Below are 24,184 nucleotides of genomic sequence, written 5' to 3'. Positions count from 1 at the left end.
CACTGCCATAAAATGGTGACTGCCTGTCCTGTATGGAGGGACAGGTGGAAGTGAGCTAACTCCACCGGTGCTGCGCGTCATGGCGGAAGGCAGTCTTGCACTGCCATGCTATTCCTCATAGGATATCATGGGGCTCTATGGACTACAGTGGCCAATTGGGATCACCGGCAGCGGTGATGGTGTACACCGCTGCATACGTGACTGCCATTTTGTGCCTAAAACTTCACTTGATTCCTGACTTTCCACAGGACAACACCTAAACTGCGTGTGCTGCTGTGACCTGTGTCTGGATCCTTCCATGGCCCGTGTGACCGGGGAAAGAGCCCCTGCCTTCCCTTTGGATGAGTTGGAGCGCTTGGTGGATGGGGCCCTACCCCAGTATAAGCTGCTGTATGGGACTCCAGACCAACAGGTGGGTACACCTTGGGCACGAGGCATGTTACAAGGTTGCATGGAGTTGTGTGTAAGAGCATTGTGTCATTTGGGGGGGCCGTATGTCTGGTGGTGGTGTACATGGTGGGCACTGGGTGATGTGTGTGCCAATGAGGATGGAAGGGGATTTGTGGGCCATATGTGTAACAGGCTGGATTGTATGTGTAATGGTGTCCTCCTGTCTGTATTACCTCTGCAGGCCAGCTCCCATCAGAAGAAGGGATTGTTGCATGCCATCACCAAGGACATGCGGACCCTGGGGATCTACAGCAGGCAGAGCATCCACTGTAGGAAGAGGTGGGAGGACCTGAGATGCTGGGCCCAGAAGACCGCTGAGGCCCAGCTGGGGATGGCCTCCGAATGAGGTCAGGGTGCCCGTCGAAACCTGACCACACTGATGGCCCGCACACTGGCAGTGGCGTACCCAGAGCTGGATGGGCGCATGAGGGCATCACAGAAGGCACAAGGGGGTGAGTACAGTATGCGTTCCAACTATGATTGGTAAGAAGCCTGGGAACCTGGTGGTGGATATTAGTTAGTAGGTGCCCCTTAATGCCGGCTCAGAGAACGCAGCGTGATCCAGCTCAAGGGTAATGGTTGTATTGCTAAATCTGGTAACCTAGCTAGGTTACATTCCATGTCAGACAGGGCTTAGTGACTCCCAGGAGGGGTGCAGTTGGTGGTGTTTTGCTCTCAACTTGCTGTGGTAACTAGCAAATGTAATGCCAGTGCGATGCATGGTGCTCAATCCTGATCCCTGTGTGTGACGGTAATGTGTATGCCATCTGTGGTGTTGGTGCTGTAATTGACCCAGTGCTCCCTTTCTCTCTTCCCCTTTTTCCTTTTGTCATCCTGTCCATATGTGCATTAGCATCATCTGGCAGAGGACCAAGAGCACCGGTGGCAGAGGGAGCTGCATCACACAGGACCCAGGAGGCAGAGACCACCGACGCCGTGGGGCCAGTGGGATGGAGGGTGAGGGGAGCACCACCGCGGAGACAGGAGGTGACAACACTGACTCAGATACCCCCTCCGATGGAAGCTTCCTAGTGGTGGCAGACTCCTCTGGGACCACCCCAGCTGCAGGTACAGCCACCACCCCGTACCAGCACCACCCTCCAGTAGCCCCTCACTGAGTTGCCCATTCCCACTCACCCAGGAGGGTGGGCATCTCCTTTGCCCCAGGCTTCTCAGGCCCTGCCCCAGTGAGCCCTGCTGCCCTGAGTGAGGAGGCTATTGACCTCCTGAGATCCATCTCTGTAGGGCAGTCAACCATTGCGAATGCCATCCAGGAATTGGCATCCCAGATGCAGCAATGCAATGCATTCCTGGAGGGCATTCACAGTGTATTGGCCCAACTGAGATCGTTCCAGGATCAGGCCTCCTCTCTGATGGCAGCCATTGTCCCTGTTCCTACCATCCCCCCTCCAACTACCACTTCCCAGTCCCAATCTCCTCAACCCAACCCATCCCATGCAGACATACAGACAAGCATGTCCACAAAACATCACACAAGAGTGGAACAAGCAAACACAGGCAGCACACTTCATGCCACAAACACTCACACAAACAGACAGTTGCACACACAACAGCAGCCACTGCCTCCACTGTCTGCCCCTCCTCCTCCTCTCTGTCACATCCGCACTCATACCTGCATGCACTGCATCAACAACCACCACCACCATCACCACACACCTGTACTGCCATTTGTTAAATTTTGTTTTGACCAATGACTTTGTGTTTCACCACTGCGCATAGTAGTTGCTCAATGTTCACCAGTAGCACATGGTATGTTTTGTTCAGTTGAGCCGCCTATGGGCTTTGACATTGCATTAGTCATTACATTCTGTATTCTGCCTATTGGCTTTGACATGGCATTAGCCATTACTTTCTGTATTCAGTTTAGCCGCCTATGGGCTTTGACATTGCATTAGCCATTACATTCTGTATTCTGCCTATTGGCTTTGACATGCTGTATCCAGTCTAGCCGCCTATTGGCTTTGACATTGCATTCCTATTGGCTTTGACATGATGTATTCAATTTAGCTGCCTATTGACTTTGACATGCTATTAGATATTCTGCCTATTGGCTTTGACATGATATCATATATTACATTTTATATTCAGCTCCGCTGCCTATTGGCTTTGACATGATATTATACATTGCATTTTATATTCAGCTCAGCTGCCTATGGGCTTTGACATGATATTATACATTGCATTTTGTATTCAGCTCAGCTGCTTATTGGCTTTGACATGACACTAGACATTGCATTTGATATTTAGGTTAGCTGCCTATTGCCTTTAACATGACATTGCATTTGATATCTAGGTTAGCTGCCTATTGCCTTTAACGTGGAGTTAGACATTGCAGTTGAGAATCCAAGCTGTATTTTTCCAAGCTGTGTTTTTGCACCAGAGAACCAAGATGTTTTTCTCACAGTAGACTAGACATGATAAGAGAGAGTACATGGGTGTTGTTTTCTTCGCTTGAGCTTGGGAACAGGAGTAGTCTTGGAGACCTGGCCAGTCTCCAAAAGGCTTGCTCAGTTTCCCAGGTCTGAGAGGAGGGGGCACACCTTTGTAACGAATGTAACAGGCTGCAGAGAATCAGATTCGAATCTGCCGGACCTCGTGCTGGAGCTTGGCGCAGGCTGCCAGCAATCCTGTGTGGGTAGATGAATCTCTCTTTCTCGCGGCTGACAGGGGTCATCAGCTTGCAGACCTTAGAAAGATGAAGCTGTAGATAGTTCCCACACGGTGAAGTATTTGTTTTGCTTTGCATTCAATATCTTATAAATATAACCTGCTGTGTATATTACAAACTGATATATTTTGTTTGATTAACGCAGACTTGAAAGCTACTAATTCGTCATTCATAAATATTGTGGTTGGGGAAGAATTAACAACAATAAAAGTCTTCTTTGACCTCAGAAGTGCATTTCTGTTGTGTTATGTTAGTGCTTAGAAACTAGATAAGAGGAAAGCACTACAACACCTCACTTGCAGACACCTCCACAACATTCAGCCACACGCCCTCTGTGTCCTCTCCCACCCTGTCACCCCCTCTAAGAGACACAAACGCACACACTCAAGACACCCAACAGCCACCCACCTCACATCAGCACACTGCCCATGCACCTGCACCCAAAGTCAGCAGACATAGACCTCCAATAACCACTCCCTCAACCTCCACTCCCATCCCTCCTCCCTCGTCCCACCTCACCGTTCCTATGAAGCTTTTCCTTGCCCAACTTCGCCTCTTCCCTCCCCCTCCCCCGTCCTGCCCGTAAGAGCAGGGTCACAACGACTCAGCCCAGCACCTCAGCCAGACAGTCCACGGGGACAGTGGATGCACCTCCTAGTTGTGGAGGCAGGAAAGGAAAGGATCCCACTCCACCACCAAGAAAGGGAAGGATCCCACTTGAACACCCAAGAGATGCAAGGATCCTATTCCCACCACCCAAGAGAGGGAAGGATCCCACTCCACCACCCAAGAGAGGGAAGGATCCCACTCCACCACCCAAGAGAGGGAAGGATCACACTACACCACCCAGGAAAGGGAAGCTTCCTCCAGCTGGGACATAACAGCCCTCACCTCCAGTTGGGACACAGCAGCCCTCACCTCCAGCTGGGACACAGCAGCCCTCACATCCGGCTGGGACACAACAGCCCTCACCTCCAGTTGGGACAGAGCAGCCCTCACCTCCAGTTGGGACACAGCAGCCCTCACTTCCAGTTGGAAAACAGCAGCACTTACCTCCAGCTGGGACACAGCAGCCGTCACCTCCAGTTGGGACACGGCAGCCCTCACCTCCAGCTGGAAAACAGCAGCCCTCACCTCCAGCTGGGACACAGCATCCCTCACCTCCAGCTGGAAAACAGCAGCCCTCACCTCCAGCTGGGACACAGCAGCCCTCACCACCAGCAGAGGGCATGTAGGTCACCCTCCAGGGACTGTTGTACAAGGAGCCCCCTCCAGAACCAGTGGGCAAGTCCCCCAACTCAGAGACGGTGACTTTGCACTCCCCAGCTAATTGTAATGGGCATGGAGCCCCCTCCAGAACCAGTGGGCAAGTCCCCCAACTCAGAGACTGTGTTCTTGCACTTCCCAGCTAATTGTAATGGGCATGGAGCCCCCTCCAGCACCAGTGGTCAAGTCCCTCACTTCAGCTGAGGTGTCCCACATCCCCCTTCCCTCTGAGGTGCCTGACCATTCACAACATGATGCCCGTGCACAGTGTAGTATAGTGTGGATTACGTCAGGGAACAAGTTGAGCTGTGCCCTGTGGCCATGTTGTACTTTGGACTGGCCATTGGCCCTTTTGGAACAGTGAACAAAGTATTTTCTGTCATATGGACAGTATGGTGGCTGCTTACATCCAATTACACTATCAGTTCTGGAATTATGCAGTCCTTGCATTATTATGATGTGTGTCCTGTGACATTGTTTTTCCTCTGCAGCTGGTTGTGTGTATGGTGTGTGTGTGAATGGTGTGTGTTGTGCGTGTGTGTGTCACTCTCCTTTTCCTACCTCCCTCCCTCCCTTGTGTGCTAGGCGGCTGTACACACTGTTGTTGTCTTCGTCGGCGTTGGTGTTCCAGGTGGAGCATGGCGTAGAAGAGCATCTGGAAGACTTGAAGTTCCGGTTCCATGGCAGCGTTGATCTTCTCTGTGTCTTTGATGGTGAGTCTTTCATCTTCTGTGTTCTGTTTCCGCCAGGGTTTTGATGACATTGGTACCGCCCCGGAAATAGTGGCGGTTTGCAATGTCTTAATATGGCAGGTGGTACTTTGTCTTTCGTCTGACTGTTGATAGCTACCGCCGTGGTCAGTGGTGTTAACACCCTGTCGGTTGGTGTGGTACATTGGCTGTCTATGGGAGTTATCACCGCCAGGGTAATCATTTGGCGGTAATTACAGCCAGCCTGTTGGCAGTATTACTGCCACTTTAACAGTCACCGCCAATGTCATAATGACCACCTTAGTCGCTTCTTTGGAAGTCAAAAATCTCCAGCAGGATGAAGCTGAAGACTGGAGCTAATGAAAGTACCACAAGGCCAGATACCCCTTGAGCTGAATAGCTTTTGCTGCTGCGGAGAGGAACATGGCGGGAGTTGCCACAAAGTCAGGCTGACCGGTGATGCACCTTGTGAAGACAGATGAGCAGAGAAGATTGGCCCGATCTCCTGTTGGTTCTCAGGGTAGTTTTTAGCCAACATTTTTCTAACTTCCAAGTTTTGGATTTTGGCTACCTGGGCACCTTTAACTACACCACCAAGAATCCAGGACTGTAGGGACACCACTTGGGGAGTTAGGACTCACTCAAGGTGGGTCCAGTTGCATGTCCAAGATAATTGAAGCCTTTTCTGTCCGTGAAGCTCTGATCAGGAGGCCAGGCAACTAACCCTTGGTGACCTCTGGTAGACCTGGTTTTAAGAAGTCTACGATGGCGCAAGTAGCACAATAGGCATTTAAGGGTTCAAGGTAGGCATCAGGCAGCATAGCTGTCCTTCTTGGTGCAGCAAAGCAGTCCTCTGAAGTACACAGCAGTAAGGACAGCAGGTCAGAGCAGCTAGCAGTCCTCTTAGAGTCCTTCTACAGTTCAAGAAACTGAACTGAAGAGAGGATCTGAGAGTCATATTTTTATACCTGATGCCATCGACGAAGTAGAAGTATATGAAGTTTCCTGCTTCCTCTGCCCTGGCTCCTGCCTGTTTGCATGAACAATGTACGGGTGACAATTCCTTTTTGTAAAGGCAGAGCACAGCCTATTCAATTGCAAGTGGGGCTGTGCCCAGCTCTGCCTCCCATATTGTAATTGATGGCCCATTACAGGCACACCAAGTCATTCTGTTGTCTGGCTGTCTGGGAGGAATAAACAAAGGGCACCTGCCAAATACATCCAGTCATGTGACCCAGGAACAGGCTACAGGCATCAAAGAGTTAGGGCAGGAATGAGACAACTTTCTCAAAGTGGTACTTTCAAAGTTAAAATCCAACTTTACTATTAAAGACGGTTTTAAATTGCAATTTCTGAGACATCAAACATGAGATGTTACCCTGTTCCCAGTCAAAAAGGTAGCACTCATTAAAAGTAGTAAGGCAACCCAATGATAGTTATCCTGTGGGAGAGATAGGCCTCCCAGCAGGGAAAAACATATGTAGGAGTTTTTCACTACCAGGACTTTAAAAGACTTTTGATTGCGATGCACCCTGCCATATGCGCTACCTAGGGCCTACCTTAGGGGTGACATATGTGCAATAAAAGGTGGTTTTAAACTGAGCAAGGGTGTTCCATTGCCAAATCGAATTGGCAAGTTTAAAACTGCATTCAGGCTTCAGTGGTTGGCCTGGGAGATGTTTAAGGGGCCTAAGAAGTGGGTGGAACAATAAGGGTTGCAGGTCCACTATTAGCATTTAAGATACAAGCCCTCGATATATTGTATACCACTTTATGCCAATCAGTTGTAAGACAACAGTACCATGTTTTAGGTAGTGAGCACAAGCAGTGTAGCACTGTTCAACAGTGGCAAAGTGTACAGAGTCCTGAAGACAACAAGAACAAATAGTGCAAAATAGGAGGGTGAAGGCAAACGTTTTGGGGGAAGACCACCCTAAGGCTGACAGGTCTAATAGCAAGGTATGAGAATACGTGACATAGTATTTTCAGTGTATAGAGGGCACTATTTGTGATGTTGTTAACATTTTGTATCAATGATAGGCCTGCTGATGTGCTAACCCTCAAGTTTTCTTGATGTGGTTTGATGGGTCTCAAGTTCCTTTGACCATATGGTGGTAGGCTGGTACTTTCTCTTATGGAACAAAGGCAGTCATCAAGTTTTGAACTGTAGAGGTCTTTGGGTATCTATTTTGAAAATGATTTGGGTGTCATCTGCCCAGTTGTAACAGATGAGGTTGAATGTTTGGTAAGGGGGTTAGGTATATGTTGACTAATAGAGGGGACACGTCAAATATAGTCAAGGAAATCATTTTTGGGAAGCAACCTAAAAATGGGCCTCTATTGTTGATATGCAGACATCAAACAGATGTGCCGAAAAGTTATACAATCCATAATGAGGCAATTGAAAACCAAACAGTCATAGGAATTATACTTTTAGCAGCATGTGCCCAGCGCAGGTGAAGGGAATAGATTTTAGATGAGGATTATACATAGCATGCATTCTCTTGGATGTCAAAGATGACCACAGGGTGAAGCAGCTGCTACCCTTGGCATGTCAAATGGACAACTCACATCAGGAATGACACAACGGCAAACATGTGGACCATATACTCAGGGGTTTCAATGGACCCATGGCCCCACCACATCTCCAACCTGGAAACATCAGCACTTAGCACCACCCTAGTTCACAACACCAACGCCTCTTTCAAATCCTCCACTTTCCCAGGAGAATGAAAACTTGCAGAAACCAATGATGTCCTGAAGAAGCCCACAGCTGACCCAAACAAAGTCAGATACTTCTCTGTTCCTCTGTCCCATGTCCCTGCTCCATTGTCTAGCCAAAATATTTGAGAAGGTCATCAGCAAGCAACTCAACTCACAACCCACCTCAAACCACACCACCTTCTAGACAACACTTAATCACGATTCAGAAAGGCCCACAGCATCAAAGCAGCACTTATTGTGGCCACCAATGACATTTTAAACATTCTGGACCAATGAGAAACAGCTGCCCTTATCCTGCTCAACCTCTCCGTGGCTTTCGATGCTGTCTCCCACAACAGAGTCATCAAAAGACTTGAGGAGATTGGCATACAGGGATCCACTCTGAAATGCATTGGTTCCTTCTTCATGGGAAGAAACCAAATGATCAGGCTGCCACCCTTTACATCAGAGAGCAAGAAAGTGATATGCAGTGTTCTAAAGGTATCGTCCTTTGGTCCCACTCCATTCAACATATACATGACACCACTTGCAAATATCATTCAATCACAATACATTACTGCCATTTTTAGGTGACTGAGTCAATCCCACACTGTCTTGGCAGCTGCTGGCCCAACCCTTTCAGCTAGCTAACAGCATCTCACCCAAACATAGAGGAAAAGCTGATTTGTGGCAGCCTGATGCATGACACTCTGTGACCTCTCATGGGAAGTCCTGTTAGACAAATCTCATCCCTTTCTCTCATTATCAAAATGTCTCATACACACACACGTAGGCCAAAGAAAAGATGCAGGATGGTTTTCAATACATTCATTGAAAAGACTGCGATCTACAATAAAATGTATGAGCTGCAATTATTAGGGCAATAAGACATAACAGGATTAGGATTGTTCTGACCAGCGAGAAAAAAATAACCAACCCCAGCATATTGGAATAACATACATATATGAATTCTACCAAACCCCTAACTCCTAAGCGTGAACATAGCGGTGATAGACTAATCTGTCCATACAGGAGCACCAACTCCATTACCAGGAAAATAGAAGTCTGTCCACCATCACCTTGGCTGGTTGTAGACACAGGGCTGAGGTTGGCAATCAAATGGCATGCAGTGTGGATTGATATCCTTGCAGGAATGACCTCCCTCTTTTCCCTTGGCCTGTGCTGTGTTTTTATAAGAACCATATTTCTGTTTGGTGAAAAAGGCCTGACGTGAGCATATGCCTTAGTGTCGGACTGTTTACATACGCTTGTGGCAACAATGCTAGCTGGTTTATACTGTGCTTGTCAGCACAGTGTATTGTTCTTGTCAGCCTGTTCTTGTCAGCCTTGGACAGAGGTACATGGTTAAATGTTGTTCACAGAAATAATAATGCATTCGCAGAATCACGGCTAATTGGGGAAAAAAACACCCTGCTGAAAAGCAGGCTAATTAAAAATGAATAAAACTGAATAAATGAACTCAGCTCTCAAATACAGGTAAATGGGCATGGGCCAAAAGCTAAGCTAAAATATGTGTGCCCAAGAAAAATGTGAAATGAACCCACAACATCATCTCCTTTGCCGATGACACCCAACTCATCCTCTCCCTGACGGACAAGACAAACACCACCAGAACCAACTTTACCAGCTTCATGACCATAGTAGCAGATGGGATGTGAATCAACTTCCTAAAGCTCATCTCTGACAAGAATGAACTATTGGCCTTTGGCAACATGAACACCCCAGATGCTTCCATTTGGTGGCTGTTGCAGCCAGGACCAAAACCCACAGACCATGCTTCAAATCCTAGACGACTAGCTCAACATGCCAGCTCGAGTCAATGCAGTGTGCACCTCTTACTTCCATATTCTACAAATGCTACAAAATATGTTTTATGTTTAAATAGATGCCTCAGAACATCAGATGGACAATCATGCAAACGCTCATTACCAGCAGACTTGACCACAACAACAATCTATGCTGGAATCTCCAAACAACTCCTACACAGACTCCAGACCATCCAGATCACCGCCACAAGACTCATACTTGACCTCTCATGCCACACCAAGGAAGCTTCACTGGCTCGCCATTCTCAGGTGCAGCCAATTCACATGTCTCACGTACACATGCAAAGCCCTCCACAACACTGGACCAAAATCACATAACAAAACGTGACATAACTGAACATAACACAGCAAAGCATAACATAGCATAAAATAACATAACATAACATAACATAACGTAAACCATGTCACTGCTTACACTATCACTAGTCTGAGGCATCATGCAGGTGGCACAGGATAGAAAGTAAACTTTGTTCTTAGAACATTTGGACTAAAGGGAGCTCCATGAGCCTGGTTTGCACTCTATCTTCTTCTCTTTACCAGTTCTACAGCACCAAGCAGCAGCTTGGAGACTTCTGAGGGCCTGTAGCTGCTACATTGTGGCAACTCTCTGAATTATTATGGGTCAAGAAATGTATATTATAAATAAGATGTGCACTACTGCAGATTTGGAGCATTACTTAGTGCTAGCTGAATTGGAGCACTACAATTAATTGAGAGTGCTCCCACCTCACCAAACATTTACCCCTCCAACTCATTTAAGTTCAGAGGAACAGTAGGGTTTCCAATGTCATAGTCTCGCCGGCTCCACCAAAGGATGCCCCTGAACTTGTGGTCTGGTTACCAATGACCTGTAAGATCATAGTGGCAACCACCCCACCATATTTAGGACAGGCAACCATCCTTGTTTTTCCTTGCCTAAGATTATCATGCGTGGTAAGATGGCCATTGATAGGGAATAATAACAGTGGCCACAAGGTCCCAAAATCCCTTTAAGACTGCCACTGCTGCTTCAATTTCTACAAGCAAATAATCACTGACGGAGTTTGAGAAATATTAGGTAAATTTAAAGCAGACCAAAGAAACATAGCGGCCAACTTGACATCACCTGACCCCCATGATCCACATAACTAAGGCAGTGATCTTTAAATATGGCAGGCCATAATGCTAGGGCTCCCTCTACAAAACCAAAATGCCTTGCTGGCTTCCCACCATATATTAAATTAGGCCCTTAAGTTGTGAATACATCTAACTGTAGCCAAACTTGCTGTAAATAATGCCCACGTCCAATTTCGGACATAGCACATTATTGCCTAAAGACCTCAGGATCTACAGAGTAAGTCATCTTTATAAATGTGCACAGTTTGACCAAAGCAAAAGACTAATTGTTAAAGTGCACACTTACCCAATTGCACAGTGAGCTAGCCACTTCTCTGTAACCTTTGACTGTTCGAACATGTCTTCGAAGTTGTAAAAGAATTCCACATGGCATACTTTTCAAATTTGCTATTTCTTGCAAGTAATTAATGGAAAATGTTACAATAGGATATTGGTAGAATTTGCAACGTTCATACTAAGTCTATTCCTTTATAAGAACTGTCCTTTTGTTTGGAGTGAATACATTTTTTATAAGTCATCCTTCAAGATGAAAGTTCAACAGTTATGACAAAAAATCTAGAGTGATTGGTGATTTCAGTTACTCATTTATGAAAAAAAACTGATCCATGAATAAAACAATTCAGAATCTTAATTAACTCAGATTGGAAACCGGTAGGTAGAGAGGACAGTGTAGTTTAAAAAAATACAGATGACCTTTTCAAAATTATTTTTCTTCTCTACCATTGATATGTAGTTGTGATATGTTGTCAACTACATGAAGATATACACACACAATGTCAGTATATCAGTGTAATGCATCTACCTGTAGATCCGTTTTTGTTTCAGTATTTTAATTTCTGTTTTAAAAAGAGAATTTAGAATAGAAAACTTTAATAAAATACCACTCCTGTTTGAGAAAATATGATTAATAAGGAATACAAGTATTGCAAATGTTTGGTATGGCCTCAGTATTTAAAAAGCACTTACTACCTCTAATGAGCCGCTCAAGAGCTTCGCAGATGGGTAGAACATCACTCTGTGGAAGCCTAAAGTCAGTGATTAAGTCCTGCACAAGGGTTACCCTTTTTCTAATGCTGACTTCATGATCCATCATCCATTTTGCAAAATGCACCTCATGCAAATTTATTGAGCAATTTCTTGTACCTGGATGTTAAAGTTGTGTTTTTGAATTATATCAGATGCTTCTCACCATTAGGAACGTGGACACTTTATTTTATTGCATTAGAAATTTCTAACCCTGATGAGGAGCTGAAGTTGTTTGTGGACAGTATGATTCTTAAAAGTATGAGATACAAATGTCTATTGAAAGCATATAGCAAACTACGGGCAATAGTGTTACTATTTAAATATTTTATGCACACATTCCCAGATGCAACAGAATCCCAGCCTCGGTGGTAGTGTTAAACTACTGAAGAGTACAATGTGGAGTCAATCAAAAGTGACATAATGTAAATCCCAGGAGACAGTACTAAGATGGAAGGATATATCATTTGAATGCAATCCAGTGCAGCAGAATAATTCCCTGGTGGTATCATGAGTTTTTGTCATGTGAGTCAGAGAAATCATGGTAGATAATCTTTGGTTTAACCTAGGAGGTACTGAGTTATTAGGTAGAAGGAATGTATTAGGTTGAGTAAAGAGACACTATGAATGCCAACTACAACCCCCATGAATAGCAGTGGAGAAGTACATAGCATGCACTATTTAAAGACAGCCAGTGAAATGCCCATTGAATACACTCTAGAGCAGCGGTCTCCAAACATTTTAATGCTGCGCCCCCAAGTTGAAAAATAAAAATCATTGCGCCCCCTCAGAATTGTTCACAATTATTTTATAAAGATTGCAATGTTTAAATATGTCTAGACCTATTTAAACATTGTAGTTAAGTACTGTTACCTTTTTTAAACAGCAATTATATGCTTCTGCTCAAAACAAAGGCCTTTTATCTGTATAATGCTTCTTTTGGCCAGAGACTGGAGCCCCCTGGGACAACTTGAGGGCCCCCTAGGGGGACCGCCCACTAGTTTGAAGACCTCTGCTTTAGAGCATGGGTACTTACAAACATTTTCCCAGGGGACGCACTGTTTGGTCTGTGATGTGAACGAGGGCCGCATTGATGCCAGCAAGGTGGGGGTCGGAGGGCTTGGGGTGGGGAGGGTTAGTGGTAAAGTGTTTGTAGAGTAAGTGAAGCTTATACATCTAGTGTCTGAATTGCGCAAAGTGACACCAGAAACTTGGGTATAAATCCCTGCTTCCCCACTTAACCAAATTGTGTGATCATAGGCAAATGTTTGACTTGACTTTACCTCCTTTTTCTTCATTATCACATATAAGAACCTTCAAATACGCCCTCAGGATGTATGCTGCATAATACCTTCTGTGTCTGATTTAATAAAATATACCCAAGCCCTCCCAAAGAGTTCACATAACAACTGGCTTGCTACTCAGTTCACAGTTCACATTGTTGTCAGGGTGTGGGGGAGGGGGATGAAAGTTTCTAAATTTATGTTTGAAAACTACCACTCTAAAATACATCTCAATGCAGTAATATAGTTGTGTGTACTAAGGTGAAAAGGTTCTGCAGGTTAATGAAATGCACTTTTTGAATTTCAAACAGATCATACTTTTATATTTTTGCTGCACGGTGTCATTAATAATGAAGGTGTTTCTAAAGTTGAGTTCCAGGACACCCTAGTTCCTCCCTTTTCAATTAGCCTCCAATTAAATACTTGCCGTTTATTTATCAGTTTTTAGTGCTGGTGCCAAATCGAATAAACAGCAGCACTTTTTGACACAAAGCGGTGCAAACTTACAAAATACAGTTGTATTTTGTAAGTTAGCGCCGCTTTTGCATCAAAACATGACGCAAATGCAGCGCACAAAAAGTATGAATATGGGGCTATGTGCACTGGTTACCGGAAGCAGCATAAATGAACAGTGGGTCAACCTAAAAGCAACAGAAGAGCAGAAAATGACCATGGTGGACATCTTTAGGTTGAGTTATATGGCTGGTGACCAGGACAGCAGCCACTATATGCCACGGGCTGAGAGCTTCTTGGTACCCCATATCAAGTAGCTTACTTTTATGAAACTTTGAAACCCTTGAGCAACTTAAGCACCTTTGTGGAACAGCAGTGTGAATAGAAGATTCTCTTTGATACATAGTTCCAGAACGGAAATGTACTCTTCCATGAATGTCTTAGTCCTTTAAAGCAAAGTTGCAGGAGGGAAGTTGCATGAAGGCATACCTCATCAATATACATAAAATGGCTTTCAATTAAGTCTTTCTACTTAACCAACTTTTTAATGCTGAGTGTGTGATGTTGTGGCACTAGGAAACCACGCTGGAAAATAATTGCTCAGTTCTGGGTTCATTCATTCACAAAATATGTATCTCCTCCTGAATTTGGTATGTGCTAACTCAAATTAAATTTCTTTAATATTGTGTCCTCTTAGTCCTATGTCTTTTCTTCGGTCTTTTGTGCCTTTATCGTTCATGCTCTTTATTCCTGCTTTCTCTTCCCACAATTCAGATTTGCACCTATTAATCATTTCAGTTCTCATTTTAATACTTTTCACTGGTCCCTCATTAATTTGAAGTCACAATCCATCCATCCTAAATTTTATTTTCAGTTACCACATCCTACTCTTGTTTTCTAACCAAGATGCACATGCATACCCATGCACTAGTTTACACTGAACACTAGAAAACGCTTCAGTTATCTTTTTGTGAAAGGAAGTGTACATTAATTTCTCTTGGATGTCTAAGTCACTCCAATCCAATCCAATCCAATAATAACTTTATTTTGGCTAAAAAAACATAAAAGTATGCAAGGAGCACTTTATCATAATTATGCAATACCATATTACAGGGAAAAAATAGACAAAATGTGCCAGTTAATACGTTTGAGACCCTAAATAAATTATAAAATCACAAATTTTGTTAAGACAGCATAAGCAGACGTTAATCTTAAAAAGTCTTTAAAATCCTAAAATGTTAAAATGTTAACATATACTGTGGCACTATATCTTAAGACCAATCATTTAACAGCTGTTACATTAAATAATTCTAAAATCCATTTGTTAAAATGCACGATTATAACAGTTCTCTGGTTCTTGTATCCCATGCGCTTTGCAGGTATCTCGCAACTGAAAAGACTACCTTATCAGTTGTATCAGTTGTCAAGATACGTAATGATGTCTTGTACTCCCTTATCCCCATTAACCTACATAGCGTAATGATCCACTTCTTCCTGGGGACCAAGTGTCTAGGGCGAAAAAAACATAAAATGTGCGAGTGTCTCTGGTTTCTCATGGCAATAGTGACAAAAGATCAGGTTACGATCCTCCACGCTCCATCTCGCGGTAAATGTCTTGAGCGGGAGGATCCCTAATCTAAATTTAATAAAGAGGGTTTTAGTGTCTGGAGAATTTACATTATCCATATAGGCCTCAAATTTAGAGCTACATTTGTGGTCCAAGAACTGCGCGGTCTGACTGCCTTGAGTCTTTTTAGTCCAGATCTGCACCAAAATGTTCTCCCAGTAGCACTTGCTTATGCGTACTTTTGCTTCCTTGGTCAAGTTGTGAGGATCTCTCCACACCTCCTCCATTTTAAGAGTTTTACACATGTCTCTGATATATCTAAACCAGGGAACTTTTAATGCACAATCATCCATAAGGAGCTCGTCTGTTGCTATTTGGAAGGTGGACCAATGCTCAGAAGACCAAAGGCGTACGCAGTACATAAGAGGTCTTAAAGCAATTTCACTGTGAACCTTGTTTAGGGCTAAATCAAATCTAAGGGGTGTAAGAGGAGTGCTCATTGGGAGCAGCAAAAAATGACATATAAAGCGGTTTTCTACCGTTGTCAAACACCTGGAGTTAGAATGCCCCAAAAGTTCAACGCCATAAATTGAAGCTGCCACTGCCGCTGCTCTGTAGACTGTGATGGCAGGTGAGATTTCCCCTTCCGAGATATTGGCGATTTCCTTCCCTATCACTGCTGACCTCTGTCTAAGGACTGAGAGACTCTTCTCGATCTGCGCCGACCACTGTTGGTTGTCTGCTAACCTAAGCCCCAGATAGTCGAATTGGCTAACTCTCTCTACCAAGTGGCCTGCTATGGTCATTGTCCCCCTAAATGATTTATGTGGATTAAAAGCCATAAACTTTGATTTGGTTGGATTTATTTCAAGTCCTCTAGTGGGGCAGAAGTTGTAAAAAGCATCCAGTTCATTTTGTAGGCCCATTGGAGTTCTTGAAATTAATAAAGTGTCATCAGCGAACATTAAAGTGGAAACAGGAGCTCCTGCTAGCTTTGGAGCATCATGGTTGCAGTGTAACAGCTGGTCCACCGCACCATTAATAAAAAGATTGAACAATGTGGGGGCCAGGACGCAACCCTGCCTAACCCCCCTGTTGACAGGTATAGCTTCTGTTAGATCACCACTTTGAGACCAGCGTACCTGGGCATAAGTCCCCTCATGTAGAAGCCTAATCAATCTTAATAATTCTCTATCGATTTGATAGCTCTCCAGAGCATTCCACAGTTAATCCCATGGGACCATATCGAATGCAGCTTTTAGGTAAAAAAAAGCCACCTACAAGTGGCTCTTGTTGAGTGACAGGTATTTCCAGCAGAGAAAATTAAGTCTAAACGCTTGGTCTATTGTGCTCACTCCTTTCCTGAATCCTGCTTGGAAGTCGGAAAGGATGTGAGAATCCTCTATCCATGTCTGTAATCTGTTCAGTACCTGCTTGCAGAATATTTTTTGGCTAACATCAATTAGACTTATTGGCCTATAATTAGTTGGTTCTTCCTAGGCCCTTTCTTAATAATAGGGACTATGATTGCTCCTTGCCACGTGGGGGGAAGTCCTCCACCCCTCAGTATCTCGTTGCTGAGCGCATTTAAATATAAGGACCAGGTTGTTGGTTGTGACAAGTATAAGTCGCCTGGGATACCATCTAGCCTGGGAGCCTTCCCTTTACGTACTGATTGAAGAGCCAAAGCTGTTTCTTTTAGAGAGGAGAGATCTAAGTCAAATTTTGGTGGTATCACTATCTCACCAGTTGGCATGTGGGAGGAAAGAGACCCATTAAGTTTTGGTAAAGGGATGGTAGTGCTACTAATTGGAGCCAATCTATATAAGTTGTTGAAATGTGACACCCAAGTTTCTGGCTGGATTACAGGATAATTCTCCACAGTTCGGGAGCTGCCTTTGCCTGTCACTAATTTCCAAAATAATTTAAGATTCTTCTCATGGAGTGCATCTACCAACCCATTCCAATATTTAGTTTCCCACTCTTTTTTGGCGTTTTTTTGTGCTAAGTCACTCAGTGCTTAAAAATTTGAAGTAAAACTCTTCTCTTAAAAAATAAAACAAACATTGCTAAACTCATTAGGTCATGCCCTGACAAACCTAAAAAAAATGTAAATGTTTTTGCAAACATATGCTTTAACCATTCAAGGCCCGATTAAGTCTTGGATGGATGATACTTCATCAGTCAGGGTGGTAGAGGACATTACTAATTCCACCCTGATGGCCTACCATCTTCCAGATTTAGAGATGATCACCAGCCCAGAAGTCATTTCAGCATCTTGATAGGAACCATCATTATAATAGGAGTTAGTTTCTGAAAAACAGAAAACGAATGAGCCGTACTCCGTGGGAGTTTCCTCACTGGCTATGGGTGTCATTATTCGTTTTTTGGTGTCCCCCACCATCAGGTAAAACCTGACGGGGACAGACAGGAAAAGAATAACATTACACTGTCCACCCCAAATAGGTGGCTTGTGTAATGCCATTACTCGATCTGTGCCCTCACCATTGGGCCCTCGGAAAAGGTTTTCCACCAGCTGAACCAACAGGTGCTACATAGACAGAAAGCTTAGTCTCCACAGGTCTAAATTGAGGTAAGTAGATTAAGAGTTTGGTGCACAGGGTACTTCATTGCATTTGCCACACAGTACCCTGTCAACCCAACACTAAATCAGGCCTAAATTGTAAAAGTAATACAAAGTAAAAATGTTGCAGTCCAAAGTTGTTGTGCCTGTTTGCAAAAAACAAAAGGTAAACAATTAATCATGGCAAAAATAATTTTAAAAAATGCAATGAAAGCATAGATAAAATTAGAGAGAGACCTACCAGTCCTGACAGTAAAATGTATTGTATTTTAGGGGGATATGTCCAGGTGCACATGAAAAATACTGTCACTCACAGTGAATACTCACAGTGAATAGAGCCAATAGCTGAAGTGGTCTGGCTGATTGCCCATGCTGTATGTTGTGGTGGATGGAAGCAAAATGTGAATGACACTTGAACATACCAATGGCTAAAGAGACCTCAGAGGAGGAGTTAATAGATTCAGAATGAGTCAGGAGGAGGACACCAGGTTTCCACCTGTTGGCTCTGTGGTGAACATGGCCTTAACATTGACGCTGGCTCGTAAAAGCATTACGCATTACGCTTTCCACTTCCATAATTCGGACAGTGACTGGCCTGTCCAAGGGGGCCGCTGCACCGCCCATGCCAAGTGCATGGGCAGCGCAGGGGCCCCCGGCACCCCCTTTTCCGCCAGCCTTTGCATGGCAGGTCTACTGCCATGGAAAGGCTGGAGGAAAGGGGACTCGTAATTCCCAGGGCAGCACTGCAAGCAGTGCTGCCCTGGTGGATTACAACTGCCAAGACTGCCAAGACTGCCAAGACTGCCAAGACTGCCAAGACTGCCAAGACTGCCAAGACTGCCAAGACTGCCAAGACTGCCAGGCTGTTGACTGGAGACAACCTGGCGATGCCAGTGGTCCAACCATGGTGCTTTTGCCAGGGTCGTAATGTTGCGGCCTGACCACCACATCGGCGGTGGTCTGACCACGACCGTGACCCTGACAGTCTGGTGACCACAGGGTCATAATGATGGCCAATATGTCCAGTCCTCTTCTGACCTTCCTCAGGTTCAGGAGTTTTCTGAAGTGGGTGCCTGAAGATGCTGCTTGGTCCCTGAAAGCTGCTGGAATGTGTGGGGAGTGTCAGAATCCTAGTTTCCATCTACATCTGAAACCAAACTCCATTTTGAAGCAACCACTGAACCCCCAATAAATTTGGAGACAGGCGTCTGGTAGATCAAAACAGGGTTTTCCAGCAACCAGACAGTGGGTACACAAGAATTGGGTGCTCTGAGACTCAACCCTTTTGCTGAGCTCAAAGGGGTCATCCCTGTCCATTCAGCCACAGTGACCTAATATGTGGTATCTGGGAGGAATTACACACTCCGTCATGCTTATGCAAATGCTAAACACTGGCTGGGAGAATTTGGAGACCAAGAACAAATTAGCCTGCACGAACTTCAGGCAGGGAAGAAGATAACTATCTAAAGGCCTACCAATGAACTCCAGACATCAACTGATTCTCCAGATTACAACCTTCAGAGAACTAAGAATCCTTCTCCCTCAATTCTAATATCTTTATCATTTTCAGAATTAGACCCTCTTGCAGACGTCCATTCATTTGGAAAATGCTGAAGAGCTATAGGAGGCATTGAAAATTTTGCATTTTCTCATGTTCAGACTGACCAGATAGGGAATCCAGCCATGAATCTCTTCTGTTGGACTTTATTAGGCTATTCTTACACATCACTTTACAGACTACGTTTGCTCGATTTATTTTTTTGCCTCGCTTATATCTTTTCAAGATTAGGGATTTCACGACAGTGAGTACTATAGCTTGTGGGGATGTGTGGTTCTTTTGTTACCTGTGTGGATCTAACAAGTCATCCACTGAGATTAGTTATGGGTAATGTTGATGACTTGAGGATAATTGGAGTAGATTGAGTTCCTTAATATTCAGCTCTCACAATTAGTCCTCATCTTATGAGTCACCACAGTGTTTCAAAAACACTGGAATAGATGCAAAGCAGATAGTGGTGACCAGGAGGGAGAGTGAAAGGACAATCTGTGACTGGTCTATTCAGAGGCAGTAGCCCAATCCTAACCTAGATTATGGTACATATTTAGCATTAAATTCTTGGACTGGCTACCTGCACTCCTAACCACATCATCTGGAACTAAATGTGCACCTGGGAATGCCAATAAGGTGGTTCAGCGATGTGCACTCTCCTAAAATGAATCAGAATAGGAGTAACAAAGTAGAACATATTAATGTAGGTTATACAATAAAGTCACTGGAACGGTTAATTGGAACTTATTTGGCTCATAATCTCACTCACCAAAGAACCCTCTAATGCCAAAACCAACTTCCGCAACTTCATGACCAGCATAGCCGACTGGATGAGAGATAGCTGCCTTAAACGGAACTCCGACAAAACAGAGGTACTGATCTTTGGAAAGAACACCTCTGATTGGGACCACAGCTGGTGGCCAGAAGAACTGGAATTCAATCCCACACCCACTGACCATGCTTACAACCTTGGCATAATCTTGGACAGCCAACTGACCATGAACCAACAAGTCAACACAGTCACCTCCTCCTGTTTCCACACCCTCTGCGTGCTCCTCAAGATCTTATGACAGATCTCAGTAAACACCAGCAATATCATCGCACAAGCCCTCGTCTCTAGCTGCCTCAACTACTGCAACACGCGCTACACCAGTATCCCCTCCAGCTCCCCAGAAGACTCCAGACAATAAAGAATGCGGTGGCCAGAGTTATCATGGACCTCCCCAAGCATACCCATATCACTCCTCACCTCAGGAAACTCCACTGGCTCCCTGTCCATAAAAGATGCCAGTTCAAGACACTCACGCACACCTACAAAGCCCTCCACAAACTGGGACCATCCTACATCGACCAACGGCTAAACTTCCATCTTCCTTCGAGACACCTGCCCTCCTCTTCAGGTGCCCTTGCACAACTTCCCCGCATCCATCGCACTTCCAGTGAGGGCCATGCTTGCACCTTCATCACCGTCAAAGCCTTGAATGACCTCCACCTCTGAATGCCTCTGTAGCAGTCTTCAGAAAGCAACACAAGACCTGGCTTTTCAACACAGTAGCATCACTCTCACACCCAGATACCCCTCGGGGTGACAGTGTTGCACTTTACAAATAACTGATTGATTCAATAATTGATTGATCTGAAACCCTGTGAGCCAGTTGGGTGTGCAGGTAATTTCCCACACTATCCATTTGTGGCCATTTTCTACAATGTTAAATTAAAACTTGATACTAGGGGTGGAGCTTCCTTAGACTGCTCTCATTATCTAATTACATCAGACAACAGAAGGAAGTTTAGTGGAAAGTAGAAAATGATGATGCTTTTGTGCACCAAGCCTGATGAAGTCAAATTTTGCAGAGTTATTGGATCTCATAGAGGACAAAGAGGGGAGGCTGGTAGAGGTATATCAACAAATCATCAACAAGGTATTGAATCTTTTTATCAATTAAAAAAATTCCACCACATCTTAATGGTGTAAGGCAGTATGGTAACTGGTTTGACTAGGAGTAGGAAACTGTTATGAGCATTGTTGCCCGTGACAGTCATTACAGTGGGAGGAAGCTTTGGTAAATTAGAACAGAATACAAAGGCTTTTTAGCTTCAGAACTGGAATGACATTTATTTTATGTTATGTTAGTGGGCCATTCCTGTAGGATTTTATATTCATTTGGGGACTTTTATGCATTGATTTTTATAAAGCAGGTGGGTAGGTCTTTGTTGTTTGAAATTAGTGTTAGGACTGTGTTCCTTATGGCATTTGCAACAGTTGCACAAGGCACTTTACCTTTATAATCTGTGAAGTGTAAACTGTTATAATGCATTTTTTATCTTAGGAGAAAGAACTAGTTCAGCTTAATATGTTTCCTTTAATTGTGGCCATTGTGCTTTGGACAGGTGATGTTACGAAGTGTCAAGCCTTATTTCAGATCCATAAGTTGCTGTTTTCTTTCTGACATGGGGGAAATAGGAATTAAAGTTGAGTTTGGGATTTTGGGGCTGTATCTTTGTCAGTGTGCAGGCTCAGAATCGGTACATTCACTTGTTTTAGTGAAACAGCACCATATTCAGAACATACTAGGAAACCACTAACTGTACTGCTGACAGCGTATACACAAATTCATGAATATTTTTAGTTAATGTAAGCCCTAAAAGCAGGCCCATGAACCTCTTTGCATGGCTCATGGGTACTGAACATGTTCACCACTTGGCCTCTGACGATACACCTCTTACAGGAATGCTTTTTAGGCATAATAACATAAACGTAAGAACAGGAGTATTGGGTGTTGTATTTTATGGGATGATATTGATTCTAGAGGCACCCGCAAGCATAGGAATCGTTGTTGCCACAATCCTGATACCTCAGCTTTTAGAAAGCAAAGCTCTGTCCTGCTCTTAGTGAAAGAGGGTGGAATCTGCTCGATATTCCTATGCAAACCTGCTGGACACTACTCAGTAACATGCAGTGGACAGTGAGCTGAAGCCATATGATGTGAGCTGTACTCCAACAATTTGAAGTGGAAGTATGTCCTAGGGATTTAGGGACCTTGCAGATGTCCACAGGGCCATATTAAGTTGCATAGCAAGGCACAAGTGGGACATAGTTGGAGCATCCATCACAGAAAACTGCTTAGACGTAGAGGCTGCACTTTTGCTTTTTGACACCAGAGGGCCAAAAGCAGTAAAAGTGCGGCAACATCCTTTTTTTCTGGTTTCTACAGAAAACAAATATTGCTTTCTCAGGGTGTTTTATTTGTTATAAAAGGTTTGAACTGAAAAGCTGAAGCCCTAGATATATACAGCTAGGTGAACAAAGAATAAAGCTTGTGATGATTGATGTGGTTGAGGCATGTGTTTGGTTCTACAATTTAGCATTTTGTGCGGTTTTCCCATAGAACAATAACAAGCCTTCTGAAATGGTTTGTGCCTTTGTTCAACATATATTAAAAATTGGCCTGCACTGATGATTTGATTTTGTGCTATAGGACCAAGCTGCCAGAAATCTATCATGCAGGTGCCTCTTACATTTGGGCAAATTGGATTATGCGTGATAAATTCAGTAACAACTAAAACCCCAATTTAGTGTAATTAATGTTTGAATGAGTCATATGAGGCCCGTTTCATCTTTCCTCATTCATTCAATGGTATATTAAGTACATCAGGCATGTACACAGTGTTTTTGAATGTATTATTTCCAGGGTAGCATCTAGACTCTGCCATCATGAAAATGAATACATACCTTTTTTTTAAAGTATAGTTTTAGAGTTTTCATTGGATGGTATGTAACTCTCAAGCTGATGATTTGTTTAGTTTAGCAAAATACCTTTTTGATTGTACCTGTTTTAATGAATGATTGTTGATTATGGAAATTAATATACATGATTTAGAATGTGTTTATATGATATGATGGAAATTGTAATGTTTCATTCTATGAATTGGTAAGGTTTGGGTCAAGAACAATAAAATGTGAATTTGCTATGAATAATAAACTCTCCTATGCTGTAACAGAGCCTCAAGTTACCATTGGATAATAGCCATATTGTGATTATGAAGTATACAGAGGGATACAGACAAGATGAGGGGTCAGAACTATTAAAGATTACTGTGTCTTTGACATGAAACTGTTAAATGAGTGTTTGTTCAAATGTCTTCCACTGAATATGTCTTCAGAGACATTCTACCAAGCTAGTTCTAAGGGGCAACTCTTCACTGTTCTTATAAGGAGATAGGAATACCTTTTTAATTTGGTGGTACATTTCTTTGGGAAGGTTCGGTTATGGGATGGGTGTCTTTTATCAGGGAAGAAGCTCTTCTCATTTGTATGCATTTCCCCCAGACTTTTCTGTTGAATTTGTAATGTCTGATATCACAATTACCTGGACTTGGCAAATGATTTTGTTGTAGAGACTAGGATTGTAAAGTGTGAGGAATATCTTGGGAGAGGCTAGAATTCTCTCCAATAGCATAGAGGGATACTCTGTTAACTGTTCCTGTTCAAATACGTTCCCAAAGTACAAAATTAAAGAGGAGAGGCAGAGTTAAACAGTGCTTCATTAGAAACAAATTTAAACAAGGACAACAATTTAAATCTGGACATGGCTCGACATCAAGGTCATCCAACCTGCTTCAAACAAAGGCTGCTTCAAGTACTTTCCCCAAAAGGAACTTTTCTATCAGATATTCATGGTTGAACAAAGTGGCCTGTAAGATGCACCTCATCACCAGCAGACTAATTTGGATACAAACTCCAGTTTGTTGGACTACTTATGTTGTACTTATTTTACTAGCAATGTCAATATACATATATTATTAGAAAAAAAGTAACAGGGGTCCAAATCTCTTCAGAGCATTATAGTAAAATACAACCAGGGTCCTCAAAATGCCGTTGCGACATCTGTTGCCACAATGTCTCCCAGCTAGACTCCCGAGAATGTTGATCATAGCCAAACC

This window comes from Pleurodeles waltl, chromosome 1_2 (genome assembly GCF_031143425.1).
Source record: "Pleurodeles waltl isolate 20211129_DDA chromosome 1_2, aPleWal1.hap1.20221129, whole genome shotgun sequence".
Taxonomy (NCBI): domain Eukaryota; kingdom Metazoa; phylum Chordata; class Amphibia; order Caudata; family Salamandridae; genus Pleurodeles; species Pleurodeles waltl.
This window is presented reverse-complemented; position numbering follows the sequence as displayed.